The 26,633-nt window shown below is 31.5% G+C and overlaps 1 protein-coding gene across 3 annotated transcripts in view; it reads right to left on the reverse strand.

Annotated features, from left to right (window-relative positions):
* Positions 1–26,633, reverse strand: part of LOC145259675 (regulating synaptic membrane exocytosis protein 2-like) — a 602,608-nt gene that overhangs the window by 154,223 nt on the left and 421,752 nt on the right. The window lies entirely within an intron of this gene.

Here is a 26,633-nt window from a genome sequence, read left to right on the forward strand (position 1 = left end):
AATTAATATAGGTGGCTCTCGTCTTAAAGAAGCTCACTACTTTGACAAACTTTGAAGAGACTTTCACTCTTGACCTTAAATGAAAGACATACATAGAAAAGCTGAAAAAGAAATATGGTTGTGTATATGCCGTCATCTTTTTAATACATGCTAAAACTATATTTCTAAAATATTTTGCATTTCGTTTTTTTATGACAGGGGAGATAATTCAATCAATAAATCATAAGTATTTTATTCCTAAAATATTTATTATAAAGAATAATATAATGGAATACTTAATTAAAAATTTTTTCAGGGTATCAGACTTTTATAATGCAAAAATATAGAGATTTATGTGTTTTTATTTTATTCAGTAATATTTTTCATGATGATACAAGTTTTGTTTACAATAGCTGTGTACAACATATGGTAATTTTGCTAACTAATTTTGGTTTCGTACTCCACCTTTAATTGTGATATACAGGGGGACCCAAAAAAACGGGCCCCAACTCTAATTAGGTCCCGTTTCTTAGTGTTTTGTCCGAATGAAATGAACCTTTGGTCATGACTAGTTTATTATATTTAAAACATCACATCAAAACACGAGCGTCTTTGGCCTTTTTTTCTCCGTTGACTGTAAAATGCTCAGAAAAACAATTGAATGCCCTCTGTTTTTTTTTTTGGGGGGGGGGGTCACCCTGTACTATTTGGAAATATATGATTAAACTAAAAAAACTTTTATAATTAATATTTTGGAATTATATTTTTTTCACATAGGAGTAACCACTTATCAAGGCCCACTTATCAAGACCCAGAGGTCACTCGAGGATAAGGGTAAAAGAGTGTACAGTGGATTACTTAAGGGGAACGGCTTAATAGTATATATATATATGTATATATATATATATATATATATATGTATATATATATATATATATATATATATATATATACCATAGAAATTTTATCACCTTTGATACAACTTACCCCAAACAGATAAAACGAAATTAATAATTAGCTAAACTAACTTAATCTTTAATTTTAACTTTTTGTTTAAATAGAAATTAATAGTTTTCTCTACTATATTAGAGGACTCTTAAATATAACTTTATATCGCGAATTCTAAACTCTGACTAGTTTCATCCGTTTGGTAATAAGGTCCAAGTTATATATTGAGTAATCCGCATAGCTGTATAGATATCCGAATCGGGCAAGTGCTTGTATAAATTAGTTTGTGGATCTAGCGATAACAATTCAAAGTCTGGTGGAATCCTTTTCATTAGAAGTCTATATCAGGTGTTAATAGTAGATAGAGTAGGTAGTGGTGAATGGTAGGAAGTGGGGTGAAACACATGTGCATATTCATCCCTATATACACATGAACACACATACAAACACACACATACACACAGTATACATATATACATATACATACATACACATACATATACACATATACATATATACATATATATACATATATATACATATACACACATAAACATACATATATATATATATATATATATATATATATATATATATATATATATATATATATATATATACAGCAGAATAGATATTTCTTTAAATAGAATTCAAAGAATTTTGACCGGTCGCTTAATTGAGGCCAGGTCGTGTACTGGATATAGAGATTTGGTTCGGGGGAAGGAAAAGGGGGAACAAGAAGAAGATAGAGATGAAAATAAAAATAAAATAAAAATAAAAGAATGGGCCAAATACGTAAATGGAATAATTCGTTTTTTTTAAGATTTATCCTAGTTTCATCTCAAATCCCTTTGTCAGTTTAAATCGTATTTGTTCCGTCAACTCAAGTTATATATACTGCCCATGAGGTGCTAATTATTATTAATTTTATACGTATCCATATTTCCCTTAGAAAGGAGGATTGACATAAGGTTTAGAATATACTAATGTTTATGAGCTAATTGTGAAACCAATTCTAAGATTATTAATGGAACGTTTTATCTTTATTTTATGATCCTTACGGTAATAGTTCAATGCTAAATAAGCTAAAACGAAGGTAATAAAGTAATAATAATACCTTACTGAAAAACGTTTAAAATCAGTAATATCCATAACATTATACTATTTAATAATATTTAACTGGCGAAATTTTCTACAACTGCATTTAAATACACACAAGGTTACATATAAACACATGAACACACACACACACACACACACACACACACACACACACACACACACACATATATATATATATATATATATATACACACACATACACACGTAAACTTTACAATCTCACGTTTCCATAACAACTGATTTTTAAATAAAAACTATTCTGAAGTATACATATATATATATATATATATATATATATATATATATATATATATATGTGTGTGTGTGTGTGTGTGTGTGTGTGTATGTGTGTGTGTGTACGTGTGTGTGTACATGCGTGAATACCTTCAAATGAATAGTTTATTCTTGTATATTAGTTTAGTCTTATATATCTTGACTTTGCGGTTTGCACCTTATCTTCTATTTTTTGCATTTTGATTTTGAATTTTACTTTAAATACTTTATTCCCAATATTGTTAACATTATTACTTAAAAATTATCATTAAAAATTATCATTAATATCACAGTTACCAACATGTTTATCCCCCATCACCTTCTATTTTTAATTATTATTATCACAATTAGAGTAAATGATTATATCTAAACATAAAGTTAAATTAATTATATACATTTTGAGATCTTCTTCTTCTTTTTCTTCTTTTTCTTCTTCTTCTTCTTCTTCTTCTTCTTCTTATTATTATTATTATTATTATTGCTATAAAACTTTCCAAGCTTAGATAAAGAAAAAAAAAGCTATGATGAGAGATGAGAGTGAGAATGTGGGGGAGTGTACGTGAATGGGCGACGAATAGGAAGGAGAAATGAATGGCTAAGAATCACCATTAATACATAATAGTTTCCCCTTTTTATTCTTGCTCTTTCTGTACTTTCTTTTTCTTTTTTTCCTTTCACCTTTTCCTTTTCTTCCTAGTCTCTTTACCTCTTCACTGATGTGTGTAGGAATGGTAGTGCAACGTAAGTGTATTTTCTGGCCACATAAATAAATTCTGATCAAATTAAAAAAAAATTTATAACTGAATAATCCAGATTAAATCTGAAACTGCATTTAGCATAAATATGTCAAATTCACATTTCTCTACTATTTGAACTTATACACACTAGTATGTTTAAGATTGAGGGCGGCAGTCAAACAGGTATACGAACACTTTCATTAACCTCCCACCTTTCTCATTCATCCTATATCCTATATATAAACAGACTTAAATCCGCACCCTATTAGGTCTTATTTACATACAACTAAATCTTATTTTTTTCACAACATTTAAAGAAACCTTCTGATGTTAACTCCCTATGACGAGCAAGACCTGATATTTTCATGTATACTTTGCTTTCATATAAACTGTATCGCCTAAAAAGGTCTCTAGTTTCAGGTAACTAGCTGACTGGAACATGCTCATGAATGTGTAGCAATATATTATTGCTTATGTAAAAACAAATACGGTATATAAACGTGCTGGTCAAAAAATAGAACATCATGTTTTTTAGCGCTGAATTCTTATTGAGGACGATATGTGAAATGTAATTGGTGCTAAAATGTCCCTATCATGCTAAAGTAACTGAAATAATTGTTTTACGACAGAATGTTTTTTCATACCAATTGCAATGTCAGTTTTTTTAATATTTCGTGTTTCAAAATAATAGAACAAGGCAGGTAAGTAAATGTTGGGCTAAACATTGATGGCTACATATGTGCATACATGTTTCTGTAATCACCCGTTATTGGGGAGACTACGTGTTCAGGCAAAGAATTTCCCTCGAAAATTCTTGGCCTGAACACGTAGTCTCCCCAATAACAGGTATTTACAGAAACATGTATGCACATATACAGCCATCAATGTTTGTATAAACAAATTTAATATATGTATATATATAATTATACACACACACATATATATATGTGTGTGTGTGTGTGTGTGTGAAACATATATGAAATATATATATATATATATGAAACATATATAAAATATATATGTATATATAGTATATATACTTTCAACCTAAACAATAGCACATACGAACCTTATCACAAACCTAACCAGAAAACTTTCTACATAGATTACCGATCGAACCATCCGAAATGCATGAAGAAAGCGCTGATCTCCAACATTTCTAAAAGAAATTCAGAACTTTCTAAGAATGGGAATCTCTTTGAAAAAAGAAACAAGGAATACTACAACGAGGCCCTTAGGAGATCAGGATACAATGGAAAAATTGAATATAATAGTAACAAAAATAGTGACTACAGACCCAGCTGTGTAATCTCATACAACATGGCAATGGGAGCTAGAAAAAACCCAAAGATTAATAAGGGAAACGCTGAAAATCATCTTAAGAATAGGAACGGTGGGGGAAATAATAAGAATAGGGAAGGATGAGGGTGGCACCATTGATAAGAGAAATAGACGCAAGAGACAGGTTTGGTTTAATCCACCATTCAGCGAGCACATCAAAAATAATATACCTAAGGAATTCTATAGAATAATAGACCAAAGCTTCCCCCTGAAAATAAATTAAGCAAAATAATAAATAGAAACTCTGTAAAATCATTTTTCTCAACGTCCAGAAACTTAACTAACACTATAATCAGCTCCAACAATAGAAAAATCAGCAAAATAAGGAACAACAACGAACTAGCATCAAACGCAAGTATCCTAAATAGAAATTGTAACTGCAGAATATCTGAAAATTGTCCGTTGGATGGGAAATGGCTAACCTCAGAAAGAGTATAAATGCGAGATAAAAACCGACAACACTAAGAAGACATATCTGGGAGCCACGAGAACAGAGTTTAAGGACAGATATAGAAACCACGTAGTATCATTCAAAAAGGAACCTGGGACAGAAACTAATAGGGATGGCGTGAACAACAGTAAGGGGGTGGGCACAAAAATAAGCATTAAAAATAAAAACAAAAAGAGAAACACAACTGCATTAGGTGATTGGATTAGGGAACTTATCAGAAATAATGAAAATTTTGAATTAAAATCGTCATTAGTGGACAGGGGAAGGAAGTACAGCCCTGGGAAATCAAAAAGGTGCAATCTATGCTTATTGGAAGCCTTCTGCATTGTGAATTCCAAAGAGGAAATTTTGAATAAAAGACATGATGTCATACAGTGATGTCTTCACAGAAATAGATTTCTGCTATCACGCCTTAAATGTAACTGAAGCAAAACATTTTTCACAATAATAAGGATCATCGGATGCTAGGATTAAATTTTAATGTAGAGTTAAATAACTAGAACTGTTACAATCTAAATGAATGATCAAAATCCCACATGCGAATAAAACTTCCATTCTTCTTAACCGGATGGGAAATCTAAATAAGGTATACAGCTCATCTAAGAATGGTTTCTTCTCCATAACGGTGAGCATCCTTGTATTCAATCATATCAGTATGGACGGTGAAATAAGGGTTACCCTCTTCAAATCAATAAAACAACTTAGCAATTAAACCAGTTATTATTAAAAAATAAAAATTAAATTAGCAATTTGGGGGTTGTAAAATTTACGTAAATATAATGTCATCAGATTTTGTCATCTTGCATCCCAAGTTGGTAGAATCCATACTGACTAACTTATCTACCTACAGCAATCCCTGTTCTAAATGTTGTTACCCATAAATGCAGGAGTAGACATCTTCCCACAAGAGTGGAACACACATGTAACCATGGGTGGTTTTGCTGTCAGAATAATAACTAGAGGATATATATTTTAATTATTTAGACACCCACAAATACAACGCATGAATTAAATGATTAGTAACAGAGGCGGGGTAAACCTATGGACTAAGACCATTCTTTGAGGTCAAAACAAAATTTATATAATTAATTGGTTAAGTAAGAAATCGTAGCATGTTCTGGACCTGTCTGATTAAGTTAAACCAATTATTAAATTAATTATTAAATCATAGACGCCTTCTAGTAATCAATGAACCAAAAACACCAAACGTCCTGAATTACCTCCCTTTGACCATTATAGGATACAAACCGACCCAATTTCAAACAAAATTAACCAGCAATAATTAACAATATAATTGGATTATCTCCCTTCATATTATCCCACTTAACGATATGAAAACATTTTTCAAGTAGAATAACAACGAATCTTAAAACATTAAATAACAATAAATAGATTAGAATACTTCACCCGTAATATTATACAAGGATTTTTATATATATCTTTAATACACCCATTTTATTCACTCTCGTATTCAATTAAACTTTGAAACTAAAAGGGTCTTAAATCCGGGCACAAATATAACGATAATCTATAGATATTACCAGCCACTAATACGAAACTAAAACTAACCGTAACATTTTTGCAAGGCTGTTACGGCCATAATATCGAAACAAAAATTTAAAAAATTAAGTATTGGGTAACAAAGAAATAACAAGATCTAATTTAGGAACCAAACGAATGGGATATATATATTAATTTTTTTTTAAATGGCTTAAGGCTCTCTGTAGCAACCTGTCATGACTCTTCTCTTAAATAAGGATACGAAAATTAGGCAATATATTAATATTTAAATGGGAGTTCCCATAACCACAACAATGGTAGATGTTTCTCGCATGCCATTCTATCCAGGGATTCCCCTTCCTTCCTTCTTTTCAAAAAATGCCCCATTGTCAAAAGTGTGCTTATTCATAAAGTCTGAAGAAATGCTGGTTTTGAAAATTTTCAAACGACATAATGCTTGAAATTGTCGAACTGGACATAGAAACAATTGTAACGTAAATTGAAATACACTTTTTGTTGCCACCAACACCTTATTTTGAAGTATTGTTTTTGCTTACACAGTATATTAATGCTCAATTATAAAATTGGATAATTTTGTAGCTTACTCTTTAAGTCAACCATTTTGGCCTAAAACTCATTGGTATATGAAAATTTACTGAATTTCACGAACTCAGTATAATTACATATAAGTCTAATATATATATATATATATATATATATATATATATATATATATATATATATATATATATATATAACTACTTCATTTACTCACATAAAATTAATGTACGAAAGTATAGATTTATGCGTAAACTTTAAGTATTTACTTCAAAAGTGCTCAATACGAAGGTAGAGCTAGTTAGTAATTCATAAAATATATATGGCGATTAAGCTACACAAAATATTCCGCGTTTCATCCACTCTAGGACTCTTCAGGCTATATATATATATATATATATATATATATATATATATATATATATATATATATATATGTATATATATATATACATATATAATACAAAAAAGGAAAAATACCATGCAATTTATAGTACGTATTGTAAATTTTTTTATATAGTAGAGCTAATTACGAAACATGCAGATGTGATGAAACCTTTCAACCTGGAAAGGAATCGAAATTATATTGAAAGAAATCTCGTTGCGATATACGCTTTAAATGGTACACAGACGTGATCACGTGTGTAATGATCACGAAATAAAAAGAGTAATTATTCGTTATGACAAGGATTGTGATAATTCTCATTATATCAAAATGTTCTTGAAGGAATATTACCTAACTGGATTTGCTGAGAATTATATATATATATATATATATATATATATATATATATATATATATATATATATATATATATATATACATATATATATATATAATTATTTTTACATCCAAACAACGAATGTGTGTAGAAATAATAGTGGTAGGGTGGAGATATACAAGAGCGGAACGTAAGTCGTATATTTTCTGATTAAATAAATAAATTCTAATCAATATATATATATATATATATATATATATATATATGTATATATATATATATATATAATTTGATTAGAATTATACATATTTATATAAATTATACACATTTATATAATACTAAAAGAATAAAACCGACATAGAAGTCTCAATATCGTGTGTTTATTCTGGTAGCCATCGTTGTTCATAGATCTTGGAATGTAACGATAATGTTATTCTTTATATGTGTTCTGTTGTTATATTTAACATACATTAAGCTTCTAAACAAAAAGGATTGGTATACACAATAAGTGAAATATAATTGAAAACATATTTTACTAAAACAGCAATAATATATATATATATATATATATATATATATATATAGAGAGAGAGAGAGAGAGAGAGAGAGAGAGAGAAAGGGGGAGAGAGAAAGGGGGAGAGAAAGAGAAGCTTTTCTTTCAAATTACTTTTTGAAATTATATCTTGTAATATTTTTTCTTCCGAGATTATGTTTTGAATTGAGTTATTAACAGGTTGCTGTGTCGTTTTAAACTTATTCTCGTCAGTTGGCGACCTTTATTTTCTGTTTACATTTTATTTCGGAACTCTGGTGATACAGTCTTTTTTTATAGTAAACTTGTTAAAATCCTGTTTACTACGCACACATTTTGAAACAGTTGTAGCTATGATGTATTAGATTGGTAATTATCACAATAATACGATATTCAGTGGAACCCCGGGATACGGTGGCCCTAGGACACGTTTTTTTACAGGTTACGATGTGGAATACAATGGTTATTCGGACCTTGGTTACGGCATTTTCTATCTTTAAGGTGTTATCTATAATGTTATTTTATTATATACATGTGTATTATATACTTTACTGTAAATTGTTACTAATTTTTAATTCCGTATTCCGGGTACTACTGTAATAAATATTCTTGAAATAAATAAATAAATATATCTGTCTGTATATAAACATATTTTAGCTATTTTTAGTATATGATGGAAAAACAAAGGATAAGGTTTAAAAACTCAGCCGTAATAAAAGATTTCCGCTAGGATTTTTTGCCCTCAAGGCTTCCATATACACTTAAGCTGATCTTTTTCACTGCATTTTTGTGAATAAGTGTCGATTCTAAAATAAATCATGCATTTGATATAAAAAAGAGGCAATTGTGGAAGATGTCTTACTGATTAAAAATGACACGTGACAGGTCAAAATCTCAGTCAAGGTGAGTTTTTGTTTATTTGCAACGCGAAACTGAATGGCTGTTTTGATATGAAATGCTCTGTAAATCATTTCATTAAATTAAAGTAAAGAAACAAATTGTGAAAGTAAAGAGAGGGAGAAAGAGAAAAAGACAGAGAGAAAGAAGTTTTATAGTATGAATTAAATGAGTTTGCAAATTATTATAATAATTTCGAAGAATTAGAAAGAACAGGAAGAGATAGCAAAAGAGATATAGACAAGTGTTAAAAAGAAATAACTTTTTTATTACAAACAAGGAGCATATTATAATAATTTAGAAAAATATGGAAAGGAAAGAGAGAGGTCGGGTTGGAAGAAACAAAGAGAGGGGAGACAGGGGTGCATGAAGGAGTATAAACGATCGAGTCAGAAAAAAAAACTGGTAAGCTATTGAAAAGGTAAATGAAAAGAAAGAAAAAGACCTAAAGAAAGAAAAAAAAGACTACGATGATATAAAAATGATAACACGAGAATTATCTTCATATTTTATTACAGTTTCGTGGTAAATCCGATCGTCAGAAGTGTAGTTTTACTGCATATATGTAGTTTTTATTAATAAAATGCTTACTGCTGTAGGACTATAACAGGATTCATAACCTTGATGACAGAAATTGTGTAATTGAGTGCGTTTACCAGTACACCACGAAATCCTGTTTGAAACTACGTGATAATTTATCACTTATAAAAATATATAGTTATTTTTTGTTTTTATCGTTAAAAATAAATAACTCTTTTATAGTTTGTGGTTCTATAAAGAGAAGAATAACATTCGAAAAACACAGTAGACTATATATATATATATATATATATATATATATATATATATATATATATATATGTGTGTGTGTGTGTGTGTGTGTGTGTGTGCGTGTGTGTGTTTGTAATAATGCGTTGTTTTTGGTTTCAAATGTATATAATACGTATTTATTTCATTCAAACTCAACCGGCGCTTCTAAGGAACAAGAAATCTTAACGTGAATCCCGCGTGACCTAACGCACCGTTCCGAGATTTAAAAAAAAACTACCGTAAAAACAATCGTACATCAAAATAACGTTATATAAATGCGGGTGTGCCTCAGGTATTGATCCTTGGGCCGTTATTATTCCTCTTATTCACAAATAACGTCCCTGATAAAATTGTCTCCGAGATGGGTATATTTCTGTTGACACAACGCACTATAACAGATGAAGGAAAAATGAATGAGTATATCTAGGGAAATGGCTGAAACATTAGAGGATGACTTCTGATCAGTAGTGGAATGGGGACATAAATAAATAGTAACATTCAATGCTGCCAAGATTTAGTTTAATTTCATTTAATATTTTCAGGAAACCTTCTCAATCACTGATAGCCATGGCTAATCATATACTACATGAAAGCCCTTCGTTTAAGTTCTTTAGCATTATGTTCATAATTACAACAGATAGATTGAAGGCATTGGCAATGCTGTTGCGAAGAAGATGGGTTCTATCTACCGTGCGAGAGTTTTACTTACTCCTGAGAGTATTTTGTACTTCTATAAGGTTATCATCTGCGCATGTGTATTTTTGCCACCGTTGAATTAGTGCATTATAGTACTAGATTTTTACCTTTTAGACAGGGTTCAGAAAAGATGGTCAACCTCCTAAGTCCTGCTTTGTCAATAAAAATTCAACCTTTGTCCCATCGACAAAATGTTGCATCCTTGTACCTATTTTAAAAGTAGGTGCTCTAACAAAGTCGAACCCGGTGTACACCCTTGATGTAAATACGTCCGACAAGTCCAACAAGTAGCAAAATTACACCCTACAAACTAGAGATCCTTAGATGCTTGAAAACCTTTCACTTTAATAGTTTCTTGCTTCGCACTACAAAACTTTGGAATTACCTTTACAGACATTTTACTGCTCAACTGCCTGCAAAGTATGCCTGCTAATTGTGTCCTAAATAGTAACCCCCTACAGCTAAATAGCCCTGTACTTTGAGGTTAATAAGCACCTATATATATATATAATTATTTTTTTTTACTATAATAATTAAATACCTACAGACACTAGTGTTTCATCCTTTCGGGATTCTTCAGTGCAGGGTGTCACGATTACTACCAGTCGAACGATTCGAACCCCGCGACACGAGACATCTCTGGCTCGATTAGCGGAGGCCGTATCCATTCGGCTACCATTAACCGTGTGAAATAGCGTTGAATTTTAAACATTTTAATTTAAATGTTCATTACGTCAGACAGACAGTGATCAAATCGTTATACGATGATCTACGCATAAGAGCTAAATTGACCGACTTTTAATTCAACTGAAAGTGCTCAACGATAAGAAACGACTAGCAAAAGTACCTGTCGTTGACTGGGTTCAAAAACAGCCGACAAAAAAATGGACTCTGATTTATGAAAGTATGATAAGTTGTGAAAAGGAAGGGTTGTAAAGAGAAAGCTTCGAATTTGAAGTATCAAAACCAAAGCAAAATATGATGAAAGTAAAAATAAATAAACTCCATAATTTATTATACCATACCTGCTCACATTGAAACACTTATCACAATATTCTGTGGATCTATATTGAAAAACCTTGTTAAACTTTGTGAGATATTTCTATTCTATGGCAGTCAGGTTCGAACGAACACCCCATAATTTTATTATACCATATTTCTTCAAACTGAAGCATAATTATCAAAGTATACTTACGCAGATAGATATGAAAAGTCTTTATTAAAGTTTGTGCCTATTTCCATTCTATGGAGGCCAGGCGCGAAGGCAGACCCCGCAATTTTATTATAGCATCCCTATTTAAGTTAAAACATACTTATCAAAATATTCTTATGTACATCTATATCAAACACATTTGTAAACGTTTTTTTTTTTAATTTTTAAATTTTTTATTTCCATACCTTGTGGACCAGGCGCGAACGCAGACCCCACAACTTTAATGAACCACCGTTCCGCCAGATCAAACATTCCCATTCCTGTGTCTCAATAAATCTTCTATCATTATATGTGATCAGTTTTCTATAATAGTCAACCATATAGGAGCCTATTTGTGAACACACACACATACACACACACACACACACACACGTTCAGCTTTATATTATACTAGCAAAAGTACCCGTCATTAACTGGGTTTAAAGACAGCCTACAGATTTCTGATTTATGAAAGTATGATAGGAAAGGTTGTAAATTTGGGTTGAATTTGGGGGTATCAAAAGCTAAGAAATATATGATGAAAGTAAAAATAAAATAGACTCCATAATTTATTATACCATACCTGTTCACACTGAAACACTTATCACAATATTCTGGTGATCTATATTGAAAAACCTTGTTAAACTTTGTGACATGTTTCCATTCTATGGAGGTCAGGTTCGAACGAACACCCCATAATTTTATTATACCATATTTCTTCAAACTGAAACATAATTATCAAAGTATACTTACGCAGATAGATATGAAAAGTCTTTATTAAAGTTTGTGCCTATTTCCATTCTATGGAGGCAAGGAGCGAACGGAAACCCCACAATTTTAATGAACCACCGTTCTGCTAGATCAAACATACCCATTCCTGTGTCTCGATCCATCTTCTATCATTATATGTAATCAGTTTTTTAAAATAGTCAACGATATAGGAGCCTATTCGTGACCAGACACACACACACACACACACACACACACACACACACACACACACACACACACAGACATTCAGCTTTATATATATATATATATATATATATATATATATATATATAGTTCTGGTCAAAATCATAAGACCACTTAAGAAAGTAAGCTTTTACGCATAGTATCGAATTTTTAATCAAACAAATGGTTGAAACCATTGCCAAAAGGAAAAATATGATGGAAAAAAAGCCCTAACCCTGATCTAATAATTATTTTTTAAAAAACAAACATTTTCACCTGGTCAAAATGATAAGACCACTTTAATAAAATCGGCTAGTTTTGAAAAAATGAATACGAAAAGTTATCTATGTTACTAAAAGCAACTTGTTAGTGGATAAAAAACATATTACTAAATTATAAATGGCAAAGTTATCAGAGTTTTAGAAAGGAAGGATCTTTGAGCTAAATAGGGGTGGACTCTCCCATAGATCCACTGCAAACGAAGTGAATCGTTGCAAAACGGTCATCACAATTTTTTTTAAGAAATCCAGATCAATATAGGCACAAAAAGAGTCCAGGTCGACAAAAAAAAAAATAACCCTATCACTGGATCGCCGTATCAGAAGAAATTTAAAAAAAAATCTCCAGTATGAGCTCAAGTTGATTGAAAAGCCAAACAGCAGCAGAATGTAATCCTAAAACCATCAGAAGGCATCTGAAAATGAAGGGTTTCAATCATTTAAAGCGACTGCAGAAACCACGTCTTCTTGAACAGCACAAAACTAACCGATTTAAATATGCCGCCAAATACCAAACTTGGGATGAAGAGAAGTCGGAAAATGTAATTTTCTCCGATGAGAAAAAGTTTAATCTAGATGGTTCAGATGGATTTCAACATTATTGGCATGATAAAAAATTTGCCCAAAGAGACTTTTTCAATTCGGCATAGTGAAGGAGGGTCTTTAATTATCTGGGGTGCTTTCTCGTCAGCTGGGACCCCAAAGTTGCAAGTAGTGAAAGGCCAGAAAATATCATTGAAGTACATTTCAATGCTTGAAAATATTTCTATCAGGACTGAAGGCCCACGTCTGTGTGGAAGAAATTGAATTTTCCAGCAAGACAACGCTGCGATACACGCTTCTTGACAAGCACGAGAATACTTTTCTTCAAATAATATAGAATTTTTAGATCATCCAGCATGTTCTCCGGACCTCAATCCCATTGAAAATCTTTGAGGATGGATGGCAAAAGAAGTGTTCAAGGATGGAACCCAGTATGACTCGATAAAGGAACTTTCTGATTCAGTTTTCAGTACATGGGATAAAATTCCTTCGCAACTGATAAAAAACTTAGTCGCAAACATGCCGAAGAGAATTCTTGAAGTAATTCGTAATAATGGAGGCTATACTAAATACTGAGACCCTTTTTAGTAATTTATAATTGCCTTTTGTTAGATAAATTATCAGTGGTCTTATAATTTTGACCAGGTGAAAATGTTTTTTTTTTAATAATTATTAGATCAGGGTTAAGGTTTCGAATGAAGTAGATTTCATTTTCCATCATATTTTCCCTTTTGGCAATGGTTTCAACCATTTTTTTGATTAAACATTCGATATTATGCGTAAACGCTTACTTTCTTAGTGGTCTTATGATTTTGACCAGGACTGTACATATATATATATATATATATATATATATATATATATATATATATATATATATATAATCATACGAATTCTAATTCCTCTTTTCTTCCCCCTTCCCCTTTTTTACTCGTATATCTCCGAGTATTTTCTCTTACAAGTTTATTTTATTTGTCGTTTGTATCTTTTAAAATCAACGATTTACCCCTGATGAGCTGGCAAAAAGGGATCCCAAGGGTTTGTTCTTATATTATTTTCAAAGCGTTAGATAGTGTTTGTACTACTAAAAAGTTAATGTATTTGCTTTTCTTTCATATTTATTTTTTATTTACATGCTTCATTATTTATGAATTTAAACATGTTTCCCAGTCTATATTTTGGATTGAGTTATGAACAAGTTTCCTGGTATATTTTCCGGATATTATTCCATCAATTGCCCAAATTTATTTTCTTTATTTTTTTTTTGAGATTCTATTTAGATGAAGATGTTATGTGTGATTTACAAGATCTGCACCATGTTCGAGCTATGAGACGCGTGAATGTTGGACAGATCATTGTCTGGTAAGAGCCAAAATGGAACTCAAATTCATCCCAAAGCACGACATACTCCCACACCAGGTGCAAAATGCTTGAGGTCTTAAAGTTTTTTTATCTTCCTGAAACAAAGAGCATCTTTCAGAATGCACTTGCCTTTGTGAACTGGATGAAACAAACTTATGAGAGGATTTTAAGGTGAAAGACATTTTAGGGTTTTATAAAAAGAAGTGCCAAGATTAGTTTACTGAAAATTATGAGGAAATTGGTACACTCCTTAAAATAAAACGCAATTTTTTTTCGCAAAAACCTTACCATCAAATCTATCCAACCAAGCAAATACAGAACTTACAAAACATACAAGAATTTCCAAAAAAGTGGCAAAAAAATATATGCACGTAATCCGAAACCAGTGGTGGCTCAAGGAGACAGAAAAAGCAAAATCTCGAGACTGTTTTACTGAATAATAAAAGTGCTCCGTGGGTCGCAGCAATCAACTTTTACTTCGTAAATGTAAGCATCAAAGGACGGTGCCATCTTGAAACAACCAAAAGATATTAATACGCGATGGTGTTGACATTATAGCGAACTCCTTAATGACCAGTCGTTGACCGATTCTATATTGGATCTCATTAAGCAGCATGAACCAATTTTGGCGCTTAATAAAGTGCCTTCTAGAGGTGAGATAAAAGCTTCTGTTTGTTAAATGAACAGCAACAAAGCGCCAGAAATTGATGGCATAACAGCAGAGATTCCAAAGAATGACGGTAACAAAATGATAGATCTTCTGGAGTAAGTCATTCAAAGTGAATGGGGAAGTGAACTACTTCAAGACTGGAGAGATGCGACACTTGTATAAGAAGTCAAAATGCCGCAATTTTAGGAGCATACATTTGCTGTCTATTGTTGGAAAGGTGTTTTCAATAGTTATTTTAAATAGATCAGTCCTCACTTTTGTCAATGAAAAACCTAACCAGAATTCCAGTGTGGCTTCCGTGCAAACTGTGGCACTGCGGATATGAATTTCAGTACTCGGCAAGAGAAGTGCAACGAACAATATCTTCCATGGTATCAATCTTTCATTGACTTAAAGCTGTTGATACCGTAAACATATAAACTCTTTGGAAAATCTTACTGAAGTTAAGCTGCCTTGAGAGATCTGTGGGTCTGAATCGTTCTTTTCGCAACTAAATGAAAGCTAAATTTAGTTATAACGGCAATCTATCTGAGGAAATACCTATCAACAATGAGATCAGTATCTACTTTTCCATAGTGTTTCTCGTGGCCTATGAAAACTCAGATGATATTTACCTCAGATATCAGATGTCTAGCATTGTATATAATGCCCGTAGACAACTTTTCCAAATAAAAGTCCGTTCTTTACTGGTGAGAAATCTGCTTTACGCGGATAACCGTGATTACACATTCGGAAGATAACTTGCAATGCTTTCTGAATCATTTTGTATCTGCTTATAACTTGTTTGATTTAGAAGTCAACCTAAATAAAACAGTCGCCATATATGATCCTGCATCCTAATTGCCTTATATGGAATCAACTATCTTCGTGTAAGGTAATGAATCAGACGAAATGCACTTTTTTGTATATCTACACAGTACTCTCTATGAAGAATGAAGTCTCAAAAGGGAAATCTCCTTCCGCATTAAAAGGGTTTTTTTTCAACATTTAAAAACATGTGTAATCCCAATATGGTATCAAGTTACATAGAAAAATCATTGTGTTTAAAATATATGTTTTGACAGTCATCTTGTATGCAAGTGAAACATGGACACTATAAACACAAACTAAAACTTCTCGAAGGTTTCTATCAACGGTGCCTAAGACAGATACTTCTATATAAAATGGTGGTCTCATGTCTTAGATACAAGAGTTCTAAAAAAAGCAGGGCTATCAAGCATTCAGTCGATGGTAACGAAACGCTGTCTCCGATGAGTTTATAACATTGTGTGTATAGATGACGGTCGTCTTCCAAGGGAGTTATTTTATGTTGAAATGTGAAAAGGAAAGAGATGTACATCAAAACCGAAGAAGAGATTTAAAAATACAATTAAATCTTATATGAAACAATTTTACTGTTTGTAGACCAATGAGAAAATGGCTCTAGATAGAAGTAAATCGCAGATACTGATTCACGAAAGCATATAATCCTTTGAGAATAGCCGTATGCAGTACAGCACTTATTAATGTTTGATTCGTTAAGGCGGACAGAGTCAAGCACTGGCTCCACAAAATCTCCACGCTAACTGTGATATATGTTGAAAATCGTGCCTCTCTATTACCGGTTTCAAAAGCTATTTGAGTAAATGTGAAACAAAATTTTGCATCCCAATAATGTAACTGGAAATCGGGCGTGCTAATTATGTGGCAATATCTTTCGCTGTTTAGCTGGCATGAAGTGTCATCTACAAACACGTACCATTTGAGGGGAGAGTAATAGAGAGACAGGGAACATGAGATAAAGGAAACCGAGAGGTATTCATACAGAGAGGGAGATGGGGGGCAGAGAGTACTAAATATATGCATGAAAAGAATAAACAGGCCTCTTATTATTATTAATATTAAAGACATTTGTCATAGAATTGTGTTCCCTTATTTATTATTTTTCCTCGATATTGAATTGAACAATCACATTGTTGACGGTGGGAAGTGAACCCAAATTTACCACGATGTGATACTTATTACTCTATACTTTGACTCATCTAAAACTCTTCTTTGATCGGTGTAATAGTTAAATGGTTATATATGATAGGTATATTTATATTTGAAATACAATCATTAATATATATATATATATATATATATATATATATATATATATATATATATATATATATATATTGGTGTGTATTCATAGGATAGAGTTAAAGTTTTAATTGAACATTTAAAGGCCTATCACGTATCGCCCGTATTTATCAATTTTTTTATGTTTTATTTTGTTTTGTTATCAACAAAGAAGTTCGCATATGGGAGAGTAACGAGTTCCAGTAAGAAAGAGGGAGTAACAAGATACGGAGAAAAAGAATGCCGAGATATAAAAAGGATGGAAAGAGTGGAGTCGCCAGTGCAAGGAAACGGGCTTGTAAAATCCAAGTAAAATGAACGCTGTTCCTTCCCACCACCAAGACAGTAGTAAACGCATGCATCCGTGATGAAGTGTCTCTCCTACTCTTAGAGATGCGCAGCGGGTAAAACTAGAAGAGGATTTTTGTTCTCCGTTCTTTTGGGAGCAGGTCGGTGACGAGGTCGGATGTATAATGCGTCGTTGCAACCATCGATAGAGCAACTATATGAGAACCAGAATAAAACAAGGCCATGGTGTAATGCATACATACCTGAAGGTTCACGGCCGAGAAAAATTTAAAACAAAAGCGAAAAGAGACAAAGCATGCAGGAAGGACACTTAAAAATGCTAACCCTACCACAGATGGAGAATAATAACATTTAAAAATGCTTAACCATCACTAATATTTGCCAATGTAATCAGGAAGATATTTTAAAATGCTTAATATAATACAATATTATCTTTTGACGCTTTCTCTGGCATCACAGAGTTAAATTCACTTTTTTCCTGAAATAACGCGACAACGTTCCCCCAGTGTCTAACTGACTTCACGCACCCGTTTAAAAACTGTTTTTTTTTCTCTTCATTTGAATGATGATTCGACGAAGAATCGAAAACAGTCGTGATTCATATGGAGCATATTACTTTTTCCTATTTTAAAACAAGCAGATCATAAGAAAGATCATAAAAATATTACAGTATAATTAAGCTGAAGCTTTCTATTATTTTTATAATGTTTGCTTAAATAAGAAAATCTACCTAAATACAGAATATATATATATATATATATATATATACATATATATATATATATATATATATATATATATGTTTCTATAAAGGAATCACCATATATATTATTTAAGAGGACGATCCAACAAGTTTACTTGTTTACATGAAATTTGAAGGCCACCATTTTATAGTCAACCTGCAGCAGGCCAGATGTATACACACACATGCACACACAAACGTACACAAACACACGCACACACATATACATATATATATATATATATAAGGAGAGAGAGAAAGGGAGAAAGAGGCAGAAAAAGGATGAGAAAGAGACAGAGAGACAAGAAGGGGAGTAGATGCATGACTTCAAATATTATAGACAGCGTGATATTTCATGGTATAAACTTGAAACTGTGATTACCGTGATTCAAAGTGTCTGGAAATTTAGCTTGCAGAAAAATGAATTATTCGTCCGCCATTGCTCCACGGAATAGACAGAATCCTATGATGTATACGTGAAGTAATGCCTGTGGAAGTAGTTTTGCTACCGTATCAGCCATGAGATGTGCGTAATTAAAAAAAAAATACAGAAAAGGTTATAATGATAAATGAGACAAGAACTATAAAGCACTCTATCGTTGTGATGGCAAATGCTAAAAGCTTTTCTCATAAAACAGAAATAAAACCACATTAGGAATATGGGTAAACAGGAACGGACAGGAATACAAAAAGAAAACATTAGTAACCTACGCATAGGTTACATAACGAAGAGTCAATAATCATGAAGAATAAAAAAAACTGTCCATAATTGATAATTTTGCTTTTAGAATTAAGTGTAGGTATATTATCACTTCCTTACAAGGAGGTTAGTCACAAGGTCATGTGTAGAGAAGGTAAAATCTGAGAAGGTGGACCTCTTAAAACTGGACAGAGGAGAAGACTGACAGCAACATAGGATTGATTTGTGTAATAATTCTATGTAGATACGATTAGAAAGGTTCATTCTCACGGTCACCTAACCCAGCATATATAATCATCACTGATTGATTTGGTGGTGTTAAAAAGAGAAACATTAACGCCTAAATTTCTCGTACGTTTTCCAGGAGATAATTTTTAGGTAAATGAAAGTTGATATGTGACCTGTTTCTAACATCGCTCATGTCCTTGGATTGATTTATTATTTGTAGTAGTTAACGCTTCCGTATACAGCGTACGTATTTCGAGTTTGAACGGCAAAATATCAAATAAAAGTCATTATTTTTCATTTTTCCTCTTTTAAGAGGTGGGTACAGAAAATCCCGGAAAATGACATTGTTATTTGATATAGGCTTTTACATTTCATCCCCGTAGGGAATCGTCAGGCGAAAATGTATAAAATTCGTGTTACTGAGTGTTTATATATATATATATATATATATATATATATATATATATATATATATATATATACGTGGTGTTTATTCTAGCTAGCTAACCAATCACATTAATTATTTTCATTGTCCACGCATTTTCTCAAACAACGTTAAACTGACTTTTGTTTTGTTGTATAGAGAGGTCACGCACTCCCTTTGTGAGGGTGAATTAGTAGGTAACTTTATTTTAACAAGTTCATAAGAGTAATAGTTGATAGGCAGAAATCAGAAGCTCGAAGTATAAATGCCGGAGTCCCTTAGGGGTCCATCCAGGGCCTAACTCTCTTTCTCATCAACATCAATGATCTCCCAAATCACATCCTAAGATCATTCGTAGACATTTATGCTGACGACACTACCATCTATGGCTCCACTTCAAAGGCTGTAAATGACCAAATTCTCTCTGATTCTCTCTCCTCTGATCTCGAGCACGTTGTGCAATGGAGAATTAAGTGGCTGGTTAATTTTAATGCATCTAAAACCAAGCTCCTATCTTTACATCATCAACGCTCTGATCACCGTCTGGCATCAATTGAAATGAATGGCTCTCGCCTTGGGTAGACTCCATGTTTTGGCAAGCTTTTGAGTCTGACCTTTACTCCTGATATTAAATGGAACACATACATCAAATCCGTTGCCAAGGCTGCTGAAAAAAATGGTAGGATCATTTTGCCGCTTCAGTAGATATCTCACTTCTGAAGCAATTTGGAGTTGGTCTCTTATAGGTGCTGTTAAGTTGTGGATTGTTACTCGGAGGCAAGGTGTAGCGTCAGTTGTCATCTGGGATCATGATCGAAATTTGAATGAGTCCTTTGATTTTTTTGTGGATGAATGTGTTAGACCTAGCGAGGAGAATTATCATATAAAAAATCTAGAGTCATCATTGTTGACCTAGGCCAAAATCCACTTCGGAAAACACAGTCGTTCAATGCAACAGGACTCAGCTCCCTTACACAGCAAAAATTACTTGAGAATGATTAGACTAGAATTGACACAAAGAGCAATGGTCTCCATCATACCCAGAACTTAATTTTATGAATTTACATTATGTGGCTCATCCTGGAAAGCAAGATTTTAGCTCTCAATCACATAATTTCTGGATGCTCTGGAAATAAAATTGAAGAAAGAATACATCTAAATCCTCCAAGACATAAGTCTTGTAAGGGTTTTCCTAAGCAGTTGCAGCAGGTTATTGACGAGGTGGAGATCATATTCAATAAATTTTGGATATTTGAATAAGAATGACACATTCATCTGTATATTTTAATTTCAGTTTTATTCTTTCAAGTATTTAATAAATATGGACAAACTTTAGTTATAAGGCTTATTATTAAACACACACACTATATATATATATATATATATATATATATATATATATATATATATATATGTATGTATATATATATATATATATATATATATATGCTCTCCATAGTGGGTTGAGCTTTCCAGTGAGCGAAAATAATGATTTCGATCTAGTATAAAATTATCAATTCTGCTAAGAAGTATAGCGTTCTTCGGAACATATAATATAAGCAAAATACTATCTCTTAATATTCTATGATGTGCAAGGATTGGTCAGAGGTAAGAAGGCTGACTGAAACATTCATTAAGTCAAGACTCACTGAGAAGTCGTGATACGGCGAAACAGGTCATCTTATTTGGTTGACCACACACACACACACACACACACACACACACACACACACACACATATATATATATATATATATATATATATATATATATATATATTGTAATCAATTTACAGTTCAAGTCTGCTACAAGGTTCAACTATAATATAACGCATACGCACATCTTGTCACAAACAATTAGACTCTATTGATGCGCATTTTATTTTCTTTCCGTAAAATCAGGACAGAGAACAAGCTTCTGAAACTAATTTCAGGAACACGCGGTTGGTACCAATATATTTTGACAGCTAGGCGAAAACTAAACAAAAGAAACTGACAACAGAAAGCAAATTATGTATAAAACATGTTAAGACTTAACTAAGTTGCCAATCGCCATGCATAGTAAACAGAATTCTTTTAAAAAAATATCGACACGTTATTAGGTAGCGATCTCCAATTTTCTTGCACATTAGTCAAAAACCAATCACATTAAAAAAAAGCCTATTAAATAATAATAATTTAACAATGTCAGATACCATATCTGAGAGAATCAAATTCAAGCTGTTTATTAGCGAATCCATTTTAGCAGACTTGTTCATATTCTTTAATAGCGAAATAGTGTCTATCACGTGTGAATGTTTGAGTTTTTAATAAATACAGATGATATACCACACATGGTTCACTTAATCAGTAACTTCTGTTGGTTAAGAAGAACGGTGTGATGCTGTGCGTGCTTGCGGCGATAGACAACCAAATTCCCTCACCGACTGTATCATTCAAAGATAATCACATACCAATTACTGATCAACTATGTTCACCCTGCTCCATCCACAAATATCCGATTACCGCGGCCGTGTTCTGTCATAAACACGAGCCTGACTATTGATTTCTCGTTTACGATTATTATTCATTATTCAATCAATTGCGAACATGTCAAAATAAAGTACATTTATCGTTGTCATGTTCCATGGCGTTTATTTTAGAACGCAAGCAGTGTTTTATAGAGGGATTGATAAACAATTCAATCCTAATAATAGGCGTTCTTAACTATTTGTAACGGTATATATATATATATATATATATATATATATATATATATATATATGTAATTGTAATTGCGAAAATTACATAACTTATACAAAAATTTAATGTTTATTCATGAAACACACAAAACTATATGTTCAAACGTTTCGTTTTTATTTTCTGATTTCCTAGGAATGATTGTAATTTGGTTTGTTCCTTTTTTATATCTTCTTCAAGTCGGATTATTATTATAATTTACATTATATATATATATATATATATATATATATATATATATGTATATGTATATATATGTATATATATACATATATATATGTATATATATGTATATATACATATATATACACATATATACATATATATATATGTATATATATATGTATATATATACATATATATATATATGTATATATACATATATATATATATGCATATATGTACACACACACACACACACACACACACACATATATATATATATATATATAATGTAAATTATAATAAAAATCCGACGTGAAGAAGATATAAAAAAGGAACAAACCAAATTACAATCATTCCTAGGAAATCAGAAAATAAAAACGAAACGTTTGAACATATAGTTTTGTGTGTTTCATGAATAAACATTAAATTTTTGTAAAAGTTATATAATTTTCACAATTTATATAAAAAATGTAACTTAATATTAATTTTTTATATACATATTATATCAGTTATTTTTCACAATTCATATTAATAATAAAAGTTAACATTCAATTTTGTATATAAGTTATTTAATTGTTTTTCACAGTTTATATAAATAATTAAACTTAACATTCAAGTTTTTAACAGAAGTTGTATAATTATTTTCACAATTTATATAAATAATTTAAGTTAACATTCAATTTTTTCACATAAGTTACATAAAATGTGAAAAAGTTATATAACTTATATATAAAATATATTTATAATCAACTAGCAGACCACCCGACGTTGCCTGGTCGTAAAATACGCATAAATATTATATTGTAATAAATGCACAGTTCTTATGAACAAAAATACTGTAGGTATGTACGTAACGTTAAATTCCTTAAAAAATAAAGTACAAAAAAAAAAAAAAAATTCAAAGAAACTGTGCCTTGTGCCTGCCAGTATTATGTTTCTTTCTAGACAGGTAACTACTTGTAAGTAAAAAAAATACTCGATCTATAGATAGTTAGTCAAGTACGTTAATCATTAGGCCAGCTTGACACGATCTGTAAAACGGTTTTTAAATATCTACTCATTCTTAAAATTAGCAATCTTTCATGAGAATGATTCACGCATGCGCACTGGTGAAACAGTTAGCAAACATACAAATCTAATAACCTTCACGTACTAATTTTATATTTTGACCCTTAGTCGCCTTTTTTTCCGGATGAAAACCGATTAAAAGTTTTTCACATATCTGAATATACTATAAACTAAATTTCAAGTCTTTAGATCAAATTTAGTTGAGTATATAGGTTGAGAAGTGTTCCCACGCACACATTCTCACTAATATATATGTATACATATATATATATACATATATAGATATACATATATATAAATATATATATATACATATATATACATATATATACACACACATACACACACACACACATATATATATATGCCTATTTTTTTAATGTGAGATAATATATAATCATTTCCATGATCAAATAACGCCACAGCTCACACAAGCCATAAAAGCAGAAATAATTAAGGAACATTATCCGTGTGCGTGTTTTTGTGTTTGAGAAAGTTCGTTCTTTACGGATTCCGAAACGGCTTGGCCGATTTTCATGAAATTACACAGATGTACATCATGTATCTGACAGTTTTCTTAGGTAGGTTTCGTATCGGAATATCTTCGATAAGTATCGATATCGATAATCGAAATGATTCGATGAAAAAAGAACGTACTAAAATAAATACGTTATACAGTCTAATATCACAAGTGTGTTTGGGAAGTTTAATTACCACAAAAGCAGAAATGCCCGGCATATAAAATCAGCAGTAGTTTCTTTGATATGCCAGGAACGCGTTCGAAATTAATGTTTCTGTTTAAAGCGCAATTTCCCCATCATATTTGAGTTTTGCTTTTTAAACTTTAATTCAAGCCGTTATATATAAATTAATTTAATAATCAACAGTACGGTTTATACAGTTCAATTTAGACTATAATGTGAGACTTCCATTTTGGTGCACTGCGATGGACCCCCTAACTAGAGCAGGCCATCAATAGATTTTATTTAAAAAATGTGTGATTTCACCGATATCGAGTATAATAAAAATATGCGTGTCTAAAACATTCGTTACATCTATCCTCATTTAATCCCGGGCGACGTCGGGTTACGCAAGTAGTATATATATATATATATATATATATATATATATATATATATATATATATATATATATATATATATATATATATATATAATGAAAATTATGTATAAAATGACACCAGAACATCCACAGGCACTAAAGACAAGACTTTGTGAACATAAAAGAGGTATAAAAGTAATGCCTAAAATCCACTAATCTCTCATGCATTAAAATATATCGTTCTTTATTTTTAATTTTAAATAAGCTATACTCATTAAATATATTTTATATGTATCTTGGCGAACACTTATTTTAATCATCACTAATCATAAACCTCTAACAGAACTAACCAACAATTTATTCTCTTTTAATAAGCAAACTTTTTATTTCCTTGGCGCGACATAATCACGATTACCAAGACCTAAAGAAGAAGTAGACCATATTTCCTCCTCTAACTGAAAAGTCCTCCCGCTCTCCTAAACAGGACCGAGTACTTCTATATAACTATATTGACCTAACACCGTTATTAACTGGATTGTACGCTCATACACTTACAGCTACTAGTACACATCGCTGTTCAAAAATACTGGTTTCTCCCCCATAACACTCTGGCTATTGTCATTGGCTGCAACGATGACATTCTATTATTCTGGAATATACACAAACATACAAAAAACGAACACCGTAGCCCTAATTCACTACGGCAGGTCAATCGCCACACATTTTTATACATCATTTGTTCCATTTAAATCTATTCATGCCATCACGCATTGCTATGAATCATTTAATCACTTTAAAGTTACACATGTCATTTCCCATTACGTGCATTACCGCTATTTACATATTGTTAGATTTAAACAATTACGGTGCAGTTTTCTATAAACATATTCAGTTTTAGCATCCTATATTTATTTGAATTACATTTTAACCAACGAGAAAACATAAAACACATACTATATGCTACACATTTATTGTATTTTTCGTTCCTTATATACTTTTTCTTTCATCTGTGAGGGAGGAGAGAAGGTAGGGTTCATTATTTATAAATGTTTTCCTTTTTGTTCGTTTATAAAACTTTTGATTTCTGATTAAAACAAATAGTTTTTTTTAAATTTTTTATTTATTTATTTTATTTATTTTTTTTGCTTTTCATTTGTTTTGTGTATCAAATAAAAACGAAAAAACTTCATCTGTTTTGATGTGTTTTCTTTTGGGGGGGACAGGGGAGTTACTTTATGGATTGTTACATTTAAACAATTACGTCGCAGATTTCTTTACCATCCTATATTTAGCTCAAGTACATTTTAACCAACTAGAAACAATTCCAAAATACTTAAGACAAAATATATAATCCACATTTTTTTGTAATTTTTTTTATTCTTATTAGTGGACTTGTGGACCACGACTTACATAAAATAGTGTTAACAAACTTTGTAACTGCAAATAAAAGTTAGTGATGAAACTTGCTATTCGTGTTTTTCAGTTTTAAATTCAAAAACAACCTGCGAGGGACAGATGCTTTTAGAAAT

This window comes from Euprymna scolopes, chromosome 3 (assembly GCF_053919585.1).
Source record: "Euprymna scolopes isolate OS-2025 chromosome 3, ASM5391958v1, whole genome shotgun sequence".
Lineage (NCBI taxonomy): Eukaryota > Metazoa > Mollusca > Cephalopoda > Sepiida > Sepiolidae > Euprymna > Euprymna scolopes.